This window comes from Leucoraja erinacea, chromosome 3 (genome assembly GCF_028641065.1).
Source record: "Leucoraja erinacea ecotype New England chromosome 3, Leri_hhj_1, whole genome shotgun sequence".
Lineage (NCBI taxonomy): Eukaryota > Metazoa > Chordata > Chondrichthyes > Rajiformes > Rajidae > Leucoraja > Leucoraja erinaceus.
This window is the reverse complement of record NC_073379.1, coordinates 51,375,433-51,390,947: the sequence shown is the minus strand read 5'-3', so window position 1 is coordinate 51,390,947 and position 15,515 is coordinate 51,375,433. Positions and strand designations below refer to the sequence as shown.

General features: G+C 53.1%; 1 pseudogene; it reads left to right on the top strand.

Annotated features, from left to right (window-relative positions):
- The first annotated feature begins 3,068 nt into the window (after positions 1–3,068).
- Positions 3,069–6,339, top strand: LOC129693913 (basic proline-rich protein-like; annotated as a pseudogene).
- Positions 6,340–15,515: the final 9,176 nt, after the last annotated feature.

The following is a 15,515-nucleotide window of genomic DNA, read 5'->3' as shown; positions in this document are numbered from 1 at the left end:
CTCAAGATTCCAGCATCTGTAGTCTCGTGAATAACCTTTAAACTTTCCCTCTCGTCATAAACTTATGCCCTTTAGTCCTGGGAAAAGATCAATTCTGACCTCCCATCTCTGGAAAGTTGGAAACAAAGCTACAATTTCTGGAGAGATTCTACAGTATCTCTGGAGGAAAAGGATAGGTGATGTTTTGGGTTGGGACCTTCAGACTGACATCTGAAGAAGTCCTGACTCGAAATGTCACCTATCCTTTTCCTCCAGAGATGTCTGACTCACTAAGTTATTCCAGTACTTTGTGTCTATCTCTGGAAAGTTACGCTATCTATTGTCCCTCAGAATTTCATGTACTTCTATGAGGTCGCCACTCAGCCTCTGATGCTCCAGAGAAAACAATCCAAGTTTGTCTAACCTCTTGGAGTAGACAATGCTGGAGTGTGGCACTCAATGGGTGTGGCAGCATCTATGGAGCGAAGGAACTAGGCAACGTTTTGGGTCGAGACCCTTCTTCAGACTGATGTGAGGGGGGGGGGGGGGGGTCGGGAAGAAGAAAGAAAGAGGTGGATCCAGTGGGCTGAGGGAGAACTGAGGAGAAAGTAGGGACTCCCTGAAATTAGAGAAGTCAATGTTCATACCGCTGGGGTGCAAACTGGTGGTCCTCACTCTGACTATGGAGGAGGCCCAGGACAGAAAGGTCAGATTCGGAATGGGAGGGGGAGATTAAGTGCTGAGCCACCGGGACATGAGGTTGGTTATTGTGAACCAAGCGGAGGTGTTCGGCGAAGCGATCGCCAAGCCTACACTTGGTCTCACCGATGTAGAGCAGCGGATGCAATAGATGAGGTTGGAGGAGGTGCAGGTGAACCTCTGCCGCACCTGGAAAGACTGCTTGGGACCTTGAATGGAGTCGAGGGGGGAGGTAAAGCGACAAGTGTAGCATTTCTTGCGGTTGCAAGGGAAAGTGCCCGGAGAGGGGGTGCTTCGGGTGGGAAGGGACAAATTGACCAGGGAGTTACGGAGGGAGCGGTCTCTGTGCAAAGCAGACGGGAGGAGATGGGAAGATGTGGCAAGTGGTGGGATCACGTTGGAGGTTGCGAAAATGTTGGAGGATTATTTGTTGAATGTGACGGTTGATAGGGTGAAAGTTAAGGACGAGGGGGACTCTGCTCATGTTGCGAGTGGGGGTATGGGGAGTGAGAGCAGAGTCACAGGGTATAGAAGAGACCCTGGTGAGCAAAGATTATAGAGGAGCAAGATAGACCACTCCTCGAAAAACGCGTAGTATGACGCGTGTGATCGTCGACGCCATTTTTCGAGGCATTTATTGGGCTTCCCCCACACTGTCATGGCGTCCTTATCTAAATTTCATCTCACTGCTCTGCTATCAAGTATTCTAATCGTAAATCTAAAAGACCCGACCTGTCATTCTTTAGGTTCCCCAATAAAAAAGAAAGGTGAGAAAATATTTTTATTATTTTCAGTCGATATTCTGTCGTGAAAATGTTATTTTCTGTTCTCCCATCAACGGCCATTGGGAAACTGGGTTTGTCGGTACATTAGAAAGTTATTAGACTTATTTTTAATAGTTCTTTACTTACCATAATAATAAAGACAATTTTAACACTTCTGTACGTTTTTGGTTTTGTTCTTGTAAGGGATTGGTCTCCACAATATGGCCCGCGGACACATCAGGTCCAGTGACCAGGAGATTTTTCGAGCTCAGATTCAAGTCCGAGAATGGGCGGCTGTTACCCATTATATTCCTCGAATTGTCAAGACATCACAAGCAAAGATCACAAGCCCGCCGTGAAGAAGGGTGCAATCAAATATTATATAACTCTGCTCTATCATCTTTGGGTGCAATGGTGGGTCGGGGGGTTCGGTGACGGCGGCCGCAATCAAAGATACTAGTGGAGCTCTGCTCTATAATCTTTGATCGGAATGGGACGGCTGCGCGTTATAATGTGCTATCGTTCCACTCTCCCTGTCCCCCTTCTCCCTTTCCCTGTCCCCCTTCTCCCTGTCCCCTTCTCCCTCTCCCCCCTTCTCCCTCTCCCCCCCTTTCTCCCTCTCCCCCCCCTTCTTCTCCCTCTCCCCCCTTCTCCCTCTCTCCCCCCCTTCTCCCTCTCCCCCCCCCTCTCCTCTCCCCCCCCCTCTCCCTCCCCTCCCCCCCCTCTCCCTCTCCCCCCCTTCTCCCTCTCCCCCCCTTCTCCCCTCCCCCCCTTCTCTCCCTCTCCCCCCCCTTCTCCCTCGCCCCCCTTCTCCCTCTCCCCCCCTTCTCCCTCTCCCCCCCTTCTCCCTCTCCCCCCCTTCTCCCTCTCCCCCCCTTCTTCCCCTCCCCCCCCCTTCTCCCTCTCCCCCCCTTCTCCCTCTCCCCCCCTTCTCCCTCTTCCCCCCCTTCTCCCTCTCCCCCCCCCCTCCTCTCTTCTCCCCCCCCCCCTTCCCCTCTCCCCCCCTTCTCCCTCTCCCCCCCTTCTCCCTCTCCCCCCCATTCTCCCCTCCCCCCCCTTCTCCCTCTCTCCCCCCCTTCTCCCCTCCCCCCCCTTCTCCCCTCTCCCCCCCTTCTCCCTCTCCCCCCCTTCTCCCTCTCCCCCCTTCTCCCTCTCCCCCCCTTCTCCTCTCCCCCTTCTCCCTCTCCCCCCCTTCTCCCTCTCCCCCCCCCCTTCTCCCTCTCCCCCCCCTTCGCCCTCCCCCTCCTCCCCCTCTCCCCTCCCCCCCTTCTCCCTCTCCCCCCCCCTCCCTCTCCCCCCCCCCTCTCCCTCCTCTCCCCCCCTTCTCCCTCTCCCCCCCTCCTTTCTCCCTCTCCCCCCCTTCTCCCTCTCCCCCCCCTTCTCCCTCTCAGCCCCCCTTCTCCTCTCCCCCCCTTCCTTCCCCTCGTTCCCCCCTTCCTTCCCTCTCCCCCCCTTCTCCCTCTCCCCCCCTCTTTTTTCCTCTCCCCCCCCTCTCCCTCCCCTCTCCCTTCTCCCCGCTCCCCTCTCTTCCCTCTCCCCCCCTCTCCGCCTCTCCCCCCCCTTCTCCCTCTCCCCCCCCTTCTCCCTCCTCTCCCCCCCCCCCCCGTCCCCCCCCTCCCCTTCTCTCCCCCTCCCCCCCTCTCCCCCTCTTCCCCTCCCCCCTCTTCCCCCCTCCCCCCTTCTCCCCCTCCCCTCTCTCCTCCCCTCCCCCCCCCCCTCCCTCCTCCCCCTCCCCTCCTTCCCCTCTCCCCCCCCCCCCTCTCTCCTCCCCTCCCCTCCTCCCCCCCCCTCTTCCTCCCCCCCCCTCTCCCCCCCTTCTCCCCCCTTCCCCCTCCCCCCCCCCCCCCTTCTCCCCCTCGCTCCCCTTCTCCCCCTGCCCCCCCTTCCCTCCCCTCCCCCCCTTCCCCCCCTCCCCCCCTCCTTCCCCCCCCCCTCTTCTCCCCCCCTCCCCCTCCTCCCGCCCCTCCTCCCCCCCCCCCCCCCCCCCCCCCCTTCTCCCCCTCCCCCTCTCCCTCCCCCCCCCCCCCCCTCCCCCCCTCCCCCCCTCCCTCCCCCTCCCCCCCCTCCCCCCCCCTCTCCCCCTCCCCCCCTTCCCCCCCTCCCCCCCCTTCTCCCCCGCCCCCCCCCCTTCTCCCCCCCCCCCCCTCTCCCTCCCCCCCTCCCCCCTCTCTCTCCCTCCTGACTTTCCCCCCCCTCACCCCCCCCCTTCCCCCCTTCTCCCCCTCCCCCCCCCTTCCCCCCCTCCTCCTCCCTTCCCCCCCCCTTCCCCCCTCCCCTCCTCCCCTCCCCCCCTCCCTCTCCCTCCTCCCCCCCCCCCCCCCTCCCCCCCTCCCCCCCCCCCTCTCCCCCCCCCTCCCCCCCCTCCCCCCCTTCTCCCCTCCCCCTTCCCCCCCCCCTCCCCCCTCTCCCCCTCCCGCTCCCCCTCCCTCCCCCTCTCTCTCCCCCTCCCCCCTCCTCTCTCTCTCTCCCTCTCTCTCCCCCCCCCCCTCTCCCTCTCCCTCTCCCCCTCCCCCCCCCCCCCCCCCCCCCCCCCCCCCCTCCCCTCCCCCCCCCTCCCCCCTCCTTTCCTCCCCCCCCCTTCTCCCCCTCCCCCCTTTGCCCCCTCCCCCCCTCCCTTCCCCCCCTCTTTGTCCCCCTCTCTCCCCTCCCCCCCCCTTCTCCCCCTCCCCCCCCTTCCCCCCTCCCCCCCCTTCTCCCCCCTCCCCCCCCTTCCCCCTCCCCCCCCCCCCCTCCCCCCTCCCCCCCTTCTCCCTCCTCTCCCCCCCTTCTCCCCTCCTTCCCCCTTCTCCCCTCCCCCCTCCCCCCTCCTCTCCCTTCTCCCCTCCTCTCCCATCCTCTCTCCTCTCCCCCCCTCCTCTCCCCTCCCCCCCCTTCTCCCCCTCCCCTCCGTCCTCCTCTCTCCCCCCCCCCTTCTCCCTCTCCCCCCCCTTCCTCCCTCTCCCCCCCCTTCCTCCCTCTCCCCCCCCTTCTCCCTCCCCCCCCCCCCCCCTTCTCCCGCTCCCCCCCCTCTCTCCCTCTCCCCCCCCTTCCTCCCTCTCCCCCCCCTTCTCCCCTCTCCTCTCCCCCTCACCTCCCCTCTCCTCACGGCTCCTCCCTCCTCTCCCCTCCACCCCTCCCCCCCCCTCTCCCCCCCCCCCCCCCCCTCCCCCCCCCCCCCCCCCCCCCTCCCCCTCCCCCCCCCCTCCCCCCCCCCCCCTCCCCCCCCCCTCCCCCCCCCCCCCTCCCCCCCCCCCCTCTCCTCTGGACCCCCCCCCCCCCTCCCCTCCCCCCCCTTCTCCCTCCCCTCCCTCCCCCCCCCCTTCTCCCCTCCCCCCCTCTTCTTCTCCCCCCTTCCCCCTCTCCCTCCTCCCCCCCCCTCTCCCTCTTCCCCCCCCTTCTCCCTCTCCCCCCCCCTCTCCCCCCCCCTCCCCCCCCCCCCCCCCCCCCCCCTCCCCCCCCCCCCCCTCCCTCTCCCCCCCCCCTCCCTCCCTCTCCCCCCCCTCTCCCTCCTCCTCCCCCCCTTCCCCCCCCTCTTCTCCCCTCCCTCCCCCCCCCTCCCCCCTCCGCTCCCCCCCCCCCCTTCTCCCTCTCCCCTCCTCCCCTCCCCCCTCTCCCCCCCCTCCCCCCTTCTCCCCTCTCCCCCTCCCTTCCCCTCGCTCCCCCCCTTCTCCCTCTCCCCCCCCTTCTCCCCTCTCCCCCCCCCTTCTCCCTCCCCTCCTCCCCCCTCCTCCCTCCCCCCCCTCTCCCTCTCCCCCCCCCTCCTCTCCCTCCCCCCCTTCCCCCCTCTCCCCTCCCCCCCCTCCCCCTCCCTCCCCCTCCTCCCTCCCCCCCCTCCCCTTCTCCCCCCTTCCCCCTCTCCCCCCTCCTCCTTCCCCTCCTCCCCCCTCTCTCCTTCTCCTCCCTCTCTACCTCCCTTCTCTATCTCTTCCCTTCTCTCTCTCTCCCTTCGCTCTCCCTCCCCTCTCTCTCCCCCCCCCCTCTCCCTCTCCCCCCCCCCCTCCCTCTCCCCTCCCCCCCCCCTCTCCCCCCCCCCCCCCCCCCCTCCCCCTCCCTCACCCCCCCCTCTCTCCCTCTCCCCCCCCCTTCCCCCGCCCCCCCCCTCTCCCTCTCCCCCCCCTTCTCCCTCTCCCCTCCCCCCCCCGCCCCTCTCCCCGCCTCCCCCCCCTTCTCCCTCTCCCCCCCCCCGTCTCCCTCTCCCCCCCCCCTTCCTCCTCTCGCCCCTCCCCCTTCTCCCTCTCCCCCCCCTTCTCCCTCCTTCTCCCCCCCCCCCTCTCCCTCCCCCCCCCCCCTTCTCCCTCTCCCCCCCCTCTCTCGCCTCTCCCCTCCCCCCCTTCTCCCTCTCCCCCTCTTCCCCCCCCTTCTCCCTCTCCCCCCCTTCTCCCCTCTCCCCCCCCTTCTCCCTCCCCCCCCCCTTCTCTCCCCTCCCCCCCCCTTCATTCCTCCCGCTCCCCCCCCTCTCCCTCCCTCTCCCCCCCCCTTCTCCCTCTCCCCCCCCGTCTCCCCTCTCCCCCCCCTTCTCCCTCTCTCCCCCCCTTCTCCCTCCTCTCCCCCCCCTTCTCCCTCGCCCCCCAGCTTCCTCTCCTCTCCCCCCTTCTCCCTCCTCCCCCCCCTCTCTCCCTCTCCCCCCTCTCTTTCTCTCTCTTTCTCTCTCTCTCTCCCTCCCTCTCTCCCTCCCCCCCCCCTGCTCCCTCCCCCCCCCTCTCCCCCTCCCCCCCCCCTTCTCCCTCCCCCCCCCCCTCTCCCTCCCCCCCCCCCTTCCTTCCCCTCCCCTCCCCCCCCCCCTCCCTCCCCCCCCCTCTCCCCTTCTCCCCCCCGCTTCCTTCCCCCTCTCCCCCCCCCTCCCCCCCCCCCCCTCTCCCCCCCCCCTCCCCCCTCCCCCCCCCCCCCTCCCCTCCCTCTCCCTTCTCCCTCTCCCCCCCCCCTCTCTCTCTCTTTCTCTCTATCTCTCTCCTCCCCCTCTCCTCTCTCTCTCTCCTTCTCTCCCTCTCTCTCTCTCTCCCCTCGATCTCTCGCTCCCCTCTCCTCTCTCGATCTGTCTCTCTCTCTCTCTCTCCCCCTCTCTTCACGATCTCCCTCCCTTCCCTCTCTCCCTCCCTTCCATCTCTCCCTCCCTTACTTTGTGAGAGTTGGCAGCTCTGCTATGCCTTGGGTCCAAAAGAGGATAGAAAGAAAATACTTAATGGTCGTTGTAAGAAGATTTTAATAAGCTCTTCTACATTTAAGGTAAATTGACATATTAGAGGCAAAACGCATTTTCAATATACAGGTCCCTCCACACAACTGAAAACAATTGCATTTAAGTGATATATCATCCATTGTTCAGGCAAGTAGCACTAGGTTACAATAAACTTCCTACATATTCCAGGAATGCATCTCATAAAAATGGGAGAGGCTTAAATGCATTGTAAAATCATAAATCCATGTTGACTTGGACTAATCCTTTTACTGCTATCCAAATGCCCCATTATTACATCTTTAATAATTGACTCCAGCACCTTTCACACCACCAAAGTCAGGCTAACTGGTCTGTAATTCCCCGTTTTCTCTCCTTTCGCTCCTTTCTCGTAAATCTATTGATCGTTGGAAAATAATAGAAACATAGAAATTAGGTGCAGGAGTAGGCCATTCGGCCCTTCGAGCCTGCACCGCCATTCAATATGATCATGGCTGATCATCCAACTCAGTATCCCGTACCTGCCTTCTCTCCATACCCTCTGATCCCCTTAGCCACAAGGGCCACATCTAACTCCCTCTTAAATATAGCCAATGAACCGGCATCGACTACCCTCTGCGGCAGAGAGTTCCAGAGATTCACCACTCTCTGTGTGAAAAAGGTTCTTCTCATCTCGGTTTTAAAGGATTTCCCCCTTATCCTTAAGCTGTGACCCCTTGTCCTGGACTTCCCCAACATCGGGAGCAATCTTCCTGCATCTAGCCTGTCCAACCCCTTAAGAATTTTGTAAGTTTCTATAAGATCCCCTCTCAATCTCCTAAATTCTAGAGAGTATAAACCAAGTCTCTCTAGTCTTTCTTCATAAGACAGTCCTGACATCCCAGGAATCAGTCTGGTGAACCTTCTCTGCACTCCCTCTATGGCAATAATGTCCTTCCTCAGATTTGGAGACCAAAACTGTACGCAATACTCCAGGTGTGGTCTCACCAAGACCCTGTACAACTGCAGTAGAACCTCCCTGCTCCTATACTCAAATCCTTTTGCTATGAATGCTAACATACCATTCGCTTTCTTCACTGCAGGCTGCACCTGCATGCCTACTTTCAATGACTGGTGTACCATGACACCCAGGTCTCGCTGCATCTCCCCTTTTCCTAGTCGGCCGCCATTTAGATAATAGTCTGCTTTCCTGTTTTTGCTCCAAAATGGATAACCTCACATTTATCCACATTATACTGCATCTGCCAAACATTTGCCCACTCACCCAGCCTATCCAAGTCACCTTGCAGTCTCCTAGCATCCTCATCACAGCTAACACTGCCCCCCAGCTTATTGTCATCCGCAAACTTGGAGATATTGCCTTCAATTCCCTCATCCAGATCATTAATATATATTGTAAATAGCTGGGGTCCCAGCACTGAGCCTTGCGGTACCCCACTAGTCACTGCTTGCCTAATGAAGAACTCAACCATATTATGGTCACTCTTGCCCAAGGGGGCACGTACAACAAGATTGCTAACTAACCCTTTCTCATTACTCAATACCCAGTCTAAAATAGCCTGCTCTCTCGTTGGTTCATCTACATGTTAATCATATGTGTAAATATATATATGTGTATATATGCATGTATGTGTATATATGCATGTATATGTATATGTGTGTATATATGTATGTATTTATATGTGTGTATGTATGCATATAAATGTATCCATATGTATGCGTGTATTTGTATGTGTATATATGTATGTGTATACGTATGTATGTATGTGTGTATATATGTATGTGTATATATATGTGTATAAATATATATATATATGCATATATATATTATTACTATATAATTATATATATAATTGCCTTTATGGTTTATGTATATCATCTTACAAGACAAATAAATTAATAGTGATTATTTAAATCAAAGTTGCTTCTGATCCATGAGAATAAACTTAATTATCTCTAACTTGCCTCTCACACACAGACACAAATTCATATAAATATATAAAATATGTATACGTTAAATTTAATTTTGTGCAGTGTGTGTTAAAGCAATACAATGCAAGGGAAACTATGCAAAGGAGGGGGCTGTTCCCGCTACAAGATACTCGAGGATCTTTGCTTTGGATCAAAGATTATAGCGGAGCTCTATAATCTTTGCTTTGGATCACAGCGGGTGGCATACCGGAAGTCGCGTGTCGCATTAAAAAATGGCGGCCGTGACGTTCCGTCACGTACTACACGCCAGTCCATTGTATTTCAGAGGAGTGGTCTATCTTGCTACTCTAGGATCTTTGCTGGTGAGTCTCATCTATAGTAGAAGAGGGGAACCCCCATTCCCTGAAGACTGAGGACATTTCCGATGCCCTGGTGTGGAACACCTCGTCCTGGGTGCAGATGCAGCGTAGTGGGATGAATTGGTAGTAGGGGATGAAGTCCTTACAGGAAGCAGGGTGGGAAGAAGTGTAGTCCAGATGGCCATGGGAGTCCGCGGGTTTATAGTGGATGTCGGATAATAGTCTATCACCTGCAATGGAGATAGTGAGGTCAAGAAATGGTAGGGAAATGTCAGAAATGGTCCAGGTGTATTTGAGTGCCGGATGGAAGTTAGTGGTGAACTTGGGACTTTTCTCGGGACTTATCTAACCTCTCTATGACTTTCCTTGTATCGCGCAACACTTTAATCTGGGCAAGTGAACATTTTCTGCCCCCTCTTCAAAGCCTCCACGTCCTTGCACGTCCTGTGATGACCAGAACTGCACACAACACTCCAAACGTGGCCTAACCAAAGTTTTATATGTTGGAACGTGACTTCCCAGCTTTTATACACAGAAACATAGAAATTAGGTGCAGTAGGCCATTCGGCCCTTCGAGCCTGCACCGCCATTTAATATGATCATGGCTGATCATCCAACTCAGTATCCCGTACCTGCCTTCTCTCCATACCCTCTGATCCCCTTGGCCACAAGGGCCACATCTAACTCCCTCTTAAATATAGCCAATGAACTGGCCTCAACTACCCTCTGTGGCAGAGAGTTCCAGAGAATTGAATTGAATTGAATACATATTATTAGCCAAGTATGCATACATACAAGGAATTTGCCTTGGTGCTTTGCTCACAAACAAAGATACTAGAGGAGCAAGATAGACCACTCCAACAAAATCCAATGGACTGACGGGTAGTACGCATCGGAACGCAACGGAACATCACTTCCACCATTTTAGGAATAAGACCCCGATCCCCGTTATGCCTCTCGCGTCAGTCCATTGAATTTCGTAGGAGTGGCCTACCTTGCTCCTCTAGTATCTTTGCTTGTGAGCAAAGCACCAAGGCAGTCCATCCACGTCAGGCAATCCACGACAGTCCATTGAATTTTGCAGTTTATCTTGGTCTATTTTAGCCTTCTATGATAGACCATTATGATCTATAATAAATAAGGTGCTTCTTTAAAAAAACATTTTTTTTAAGGGAAACTGCGTGTAAAATGGGCGACGATGCGCAATGAAAGGTCTCTGGACCATATGCATTTTATGATCTTTGGTTTAATCAGTGTTGTGGGGGAACGGTATGTGTGTGGTTCTGTGTGTGAGTGGCAAGATAGAGATAATAGATTTAAAAGTTCCTCATGGATCAGAAGCAACTTTGATTTAAAGCAACTCATGATGTACATGAGCCATTCTCATGATGTACATAAGCCATAAAGGCAATTATATTTGCCTTTTTTTTTTTGCCTATAAGATATAAGGAACATAAGCCATAAGCCAATGTATTTGCCTATATTTATATATTATAATTTAAATCTTTTTACTTGAATTTTGAATTTGACAGCAATTTGCATACATACAATGATAACAGACAGTGATAGTCAGGACATAATTGTACAACAGTATGTAAACGACCCTCAAAACCCTTACCCTTACCCACCCTCGCCACCCGGGGACAAACTACACTCACATACATACACATCCACACAGATACGATAAGATAAACAAAATGAAAATGAAAAAATAAATACATTAAAAAAAAAATTTTTTTTAAGGGTGTGGGGAGGTGTGTGTGTGTATGGGGGGGGGGTTGAGAGGATAGCAGCTGCAATAAGACAGAGCAGTGATAGAGGGCACTCAGTCCTCTTCCGAGTCCGGAAACAAGTTAAGAGAGTTAAGAAGTTCCAGGAAAGGGTTCCATGTATCTAGGAATGTCTTGGTAGAGCCTTTGAGAGAGAACCTAAATTTTTCAAGCATTAAGTTGTAGATCACCTCCTTGATCCAGCGGGCATGTGTCGGGGGACAGGTAAGCCTCCAGTTAAGCAATATCAGCCTCCGGGCTAACAAGGTTGTAAAAGCCAGGACCCGGTTCAACGCAACAGAGAGGTTGGTGTTGGGAGGAATACCAAAAATAGCTGACAGTGGGTTTGGAGGAATAGTCTGGCCATAGGCTCTGCTTAGCACGTCGAAAGCACTCCTCCAAAAGGTTGCTAGCTTAGGGCAAGACCAAAACATATGACTATGGTTGGCATTGATTGCATCTGTTGCAGGTGTCTTTAACAGCGGGGTATATTCTAGATAATCTTGCATTTGTGTAGTGGACTTTGTGAAGGACTTTGCATTGGATTAGACCATGACTGGCACATATGGAGGAAGAATGGATCAAATCCAAGGCAGAGTCCCATTGCTGGTCTGTTAGTTTCGTATTCAGCTCGCCCTCCCATACAGCTTTTAATGAGGTATGAGGTTTCAACATAACCGACCCTAACAAGTTGTACAAAAAAGAGATGCATTTCTTCCGGTTGGGATCTAGAGCTAGGATGGAATCGGTCAGGGTTCCAGGGGGACGATTTGGGAAATGGGGGAATATCTTCTTCACAAAATCCCTAACCTGGAAAAAACGAAAAACGTGAGAGTTTGGGAGGCTATAGTTGGACGAAAGCTCTGCAAAAGATGAAAAATAGCCATCCTTGTATAGGTTTTTGTTACTACTGATGCCTTTACTATGCCAGGTTTTGAATGCGGAGTCTGTACTTGAAGGTTTAAAGATGTGATTTTTAAGCAGTGGGGTCAAGATGGAAGGGCCTTGTAAACCAAAGCTTTTCCTAAGTTGACTCCATATCTTGAGTGAGAGGGACGCAATTGGGCCCGCCCCCGCAGATGTTATAGAAAGGGGGAGTTGAGAGCATAGGACAGACCGCAACGGGAGATGTGAACTCGCCTTTTCCATGTGTACCCAGATCGGTAGGTGGTCGCAATCATCATTCATCCAGTACAGGATTTTTTGCAAGTTAGCAGCCCAATAGTATCGCCTAAAGTCAGGCAGTGCCAAACCGCCGTCACTCTTAGGATATATATATATATATACACATATATACACATATATACATATATATATATATATATATATATAATATATAGATACATATATATTTCTTATATAGATATATATATATATATGTATATGTATATATATATGTATATATATGTATATATATATATGTATATATATATATATGATGCGTATATATGTGTGATATATATGTATATAAATATATAACACACACATATGTATATTTCTCTAGTTTCTTTCTTGTGATCTCCTCTAATTTTGTTGAACTTTTTTTTCTTTCATTCAACCTCTCTCTGAAATCCTAATATTGTGAATAAAATATAAATGAACACATGCCAAGATATTTTTTAATTCTATATTTGTGTAAAGAAATTTAGTATATACATACCTACATTGATGCAGAAGTGTGAGCATTAGACATGAATACTGTGCATTGCTACCATAGTTTAGTTTTTTATTTAACATATATTTGAGGAAAATCTAACATATATTTGAGGGAAATGAGTTACCGTATTTCCCGGCAATGAAGACGCACCACCATTTGAGTTGCTAAATTTTGAAAAAATGATGGCGGGACAGGATCGAGAGTTTGGTTTAGTCCAGGGGCCCGCAGCCTTTTTTGCATAGGGTCCAGGACCCTCCGGAAATAGCTGCAGTTCCCAGGTCACCTGCGAGTCCCGGGTCTAGCTGCGGTTCCGCTATCCAGCGGTCTCTCACAGCCACCCGAGCTGTTGAGTTAGTTTTTAAATGTGAATATCTCATAACTAAACATTTGTGGGTTAGCAGTATATTGCATCAATCCACTCAATTTTAAATAATTCTGCATCAAAATTTATAAAAAAAAAGGATAACACTTTTTATTTCTGTCATTTATGGTAAGATTTACATAATTTATTGTGTTATGTGTGAGATATACAGGGTGTTCAGAACAAAGACGGCAGTTCTTTGACAAGTACTCTGTAGTTCGGTGTCGGAGATCATGTCAACAAGTATTCTTACAGTTCAGGTAGAGCCAGTAAATTTTCCAATTAGCGGGTTTGGTTTGCAGACACGACCTGCAAGTGTACGATAATAACCTCCAGCAGACACCTCATCCTTCGCTTATCAGGCGAATGCGGAGAAGACACCAGTGGCGATGGGGGCACCGGCAGAGGAACCGGCAGAGGAATCGCTGGAGTGACATTCGCAGAGTGTGAGGGAAGACCTGCGGGCTGGTCCGTGTAAGGACTTGGAGGTGCCGGTTCATTAACCGGGAGGAGATGTTGGCGGGTTCGCCGATAGATGCTGTTGTCAATATTGACCAGGTACGAGCGTGGCTCTGCGGTGGACCGCAGAATGACACCGATGCGGCCATAACCTCAGAGTGACCGCAAACGGACAACCTGTCCCTTGTTGAGCAGTTGAAGCGAAGAGCTGGTTTTATCATAGTATTTTCTTTGTATGTTGTGGCGGCAGTTGCTTGCTCTAGTAGGACCCCTCTCACCCTAACCATGGACTGTTTGCCATCCTCCCATCAGGGAGGCAGTACAAGCAGGCTGAGGAACATCTTTTTCAACAACACCATTACACTGCTGAACTCGGAGTCCCGACGCTAGCCATCCTTAGACTCTCCCACTTGTATAGTTATCTGCCTATGTATCAGTTTTAATTCATCCACAATCCACACATTGTTAACCAGTATTTTTTTTAAACTTTTATTGTATGCAAACTTTGTATTTTTATTTTTACTTCTACTATCTTGCACTATGACTATGACCAGACGCTAAACTGCATTTCGTTGTACCTATACTTGTATTTGTGCAATGACAATAAAGTTGAATTGAATTGAATTGGCCATTGGCAGACTGGATCAGGTTCGCCGTGACATGAGCCGTTCGGCTGCAGATCCCAGTAAAGGGTCGCGGACGATGTTCCGTAGATTAAGTCGAGATAAACATCAGAGCCGGCCCTGTGTGAGCGTTCTTTTGCATTAGTTATTTTGCACTTTTTACCTCCCGCTCAGCCAGGCCGTTAGACTGCAGGTACTCGGGGCTACTGGTAATGTGAAAGTCCCAGTTTTTCGCGAAATTACTGAAGAGCTGACTGGAGAACTGAGGTCCATTATCTGAGAGTAGCTTTAGGGGCGGTTCCGTGGACAGAGAAGTGGTGAGTTATGCCCCAGTTCCACGTAGGAAACCTGAACGGAAACCTCTGGAGACTTGACGCCCAACCCAAGGTTTCCGTGCGGTTCCCGGAGGTTTTTGTCAGTCTCCCTACCTGCTTCCACTGCCTGCAACCTCCGGCAACCATCTGCAACCTCCGGGAACCGCACGGAAACCTTGGGTGGGGCGCAAAGTCTCCAGAGGTTTCCATACAGGTTTCCTAAGTGGGACAGAGGCATTAGTTTCCAAATGACCATGGCTGAGGTCGAGCTACTGAGCAGGGCGATTCCAAACCATCCTGAGTAGGAATTGACTAAAACCAGGTATTGTTGGCCGTGCCACTCGAAGATGTCAGCTGCTACTGTGGACCAGGGTAAGTCCGGTGTGGGATGCGGGAGAAGTGGTTGTTTCTGCGGTGTCAAGCTATTGCAGATCGGGCAGGCAGCAACCTGCTCTCGAATGTAGTTAGCCATGTCTGGCCAGAACAGCATGCCTTTCGCATGTTGAAGTTATTTCTGCAGCGGGATGGCCCCCATGGACAATGTCGAAGTACTTGCTGTGAAAAGACGTCGGGATGACTGCCTTGTCATTATCATTATCACGCCGTCCTGAATGACCAGTTCACCACGGACAGGGAAAAATGGGCGGGTAGCTTGTGGCAGGTGGTGCTGTTTATTTGGGCAGCCACGACAAATAACAGTGGCCAGCGATTGTAGTGTTTCGTCTGCAGCCGTTTGTGACACTAGGATGTCTAAACCGGCAGATGGGAGGCAGGAGACCATCATAACCGTGTACCCCTTGTGCTCATCATCAGACAGGTGTTTTTCGCAGTTCGGGCGAGGTGCCCGTGAGAGGGTGTCAGCTAAGGACATGTCCTTACCACGTTTGTAGGTTAGTCTGATGTCATATCTCTGTAGTTCCATCATCATGCGTTGTAAATGTGCTGGTGCCGTGTGGATCGGTTTACTGAGGATACTGGTGCTGGATCACCAGGGGCTGGTGATCTGTTTCAACCATGATCTGGTTGCCAAAGATAAAGTCCCTGAATTTCTTGCAGGCAAAGGTTACTGCGAGTAGCTCCTTTTCGATTTGAGCATAGCATTTTTCAGTGTCGGTCATGGTACGGAAGGCATAGGCAACTGGTCTGGAGCCCTCTCCGTCGTCTTGTAGGCAAGCAGTGCCCAGTCCATACTGGGAGGCATCACAGGTGAGGGTGACGGGTAACTTGGCATCAAAGTATGCGAGGATTGGAGCGCAGGACATTAGTTATTTGAGGGTTTCAAATGCCCTCTGCTGGTGTTGGTGCCAGGACCAAAAAAAATTTGCCAGACAAGTTAATCGCTGGAGTCCGAGTTTTGTCTGCTGGCATATAACACACTCGACTGTCTCCAGGGACAACGCAGAAGGGATTTTACCAAAGTCTCTAGGCTATTTCTAATAATGTTTGC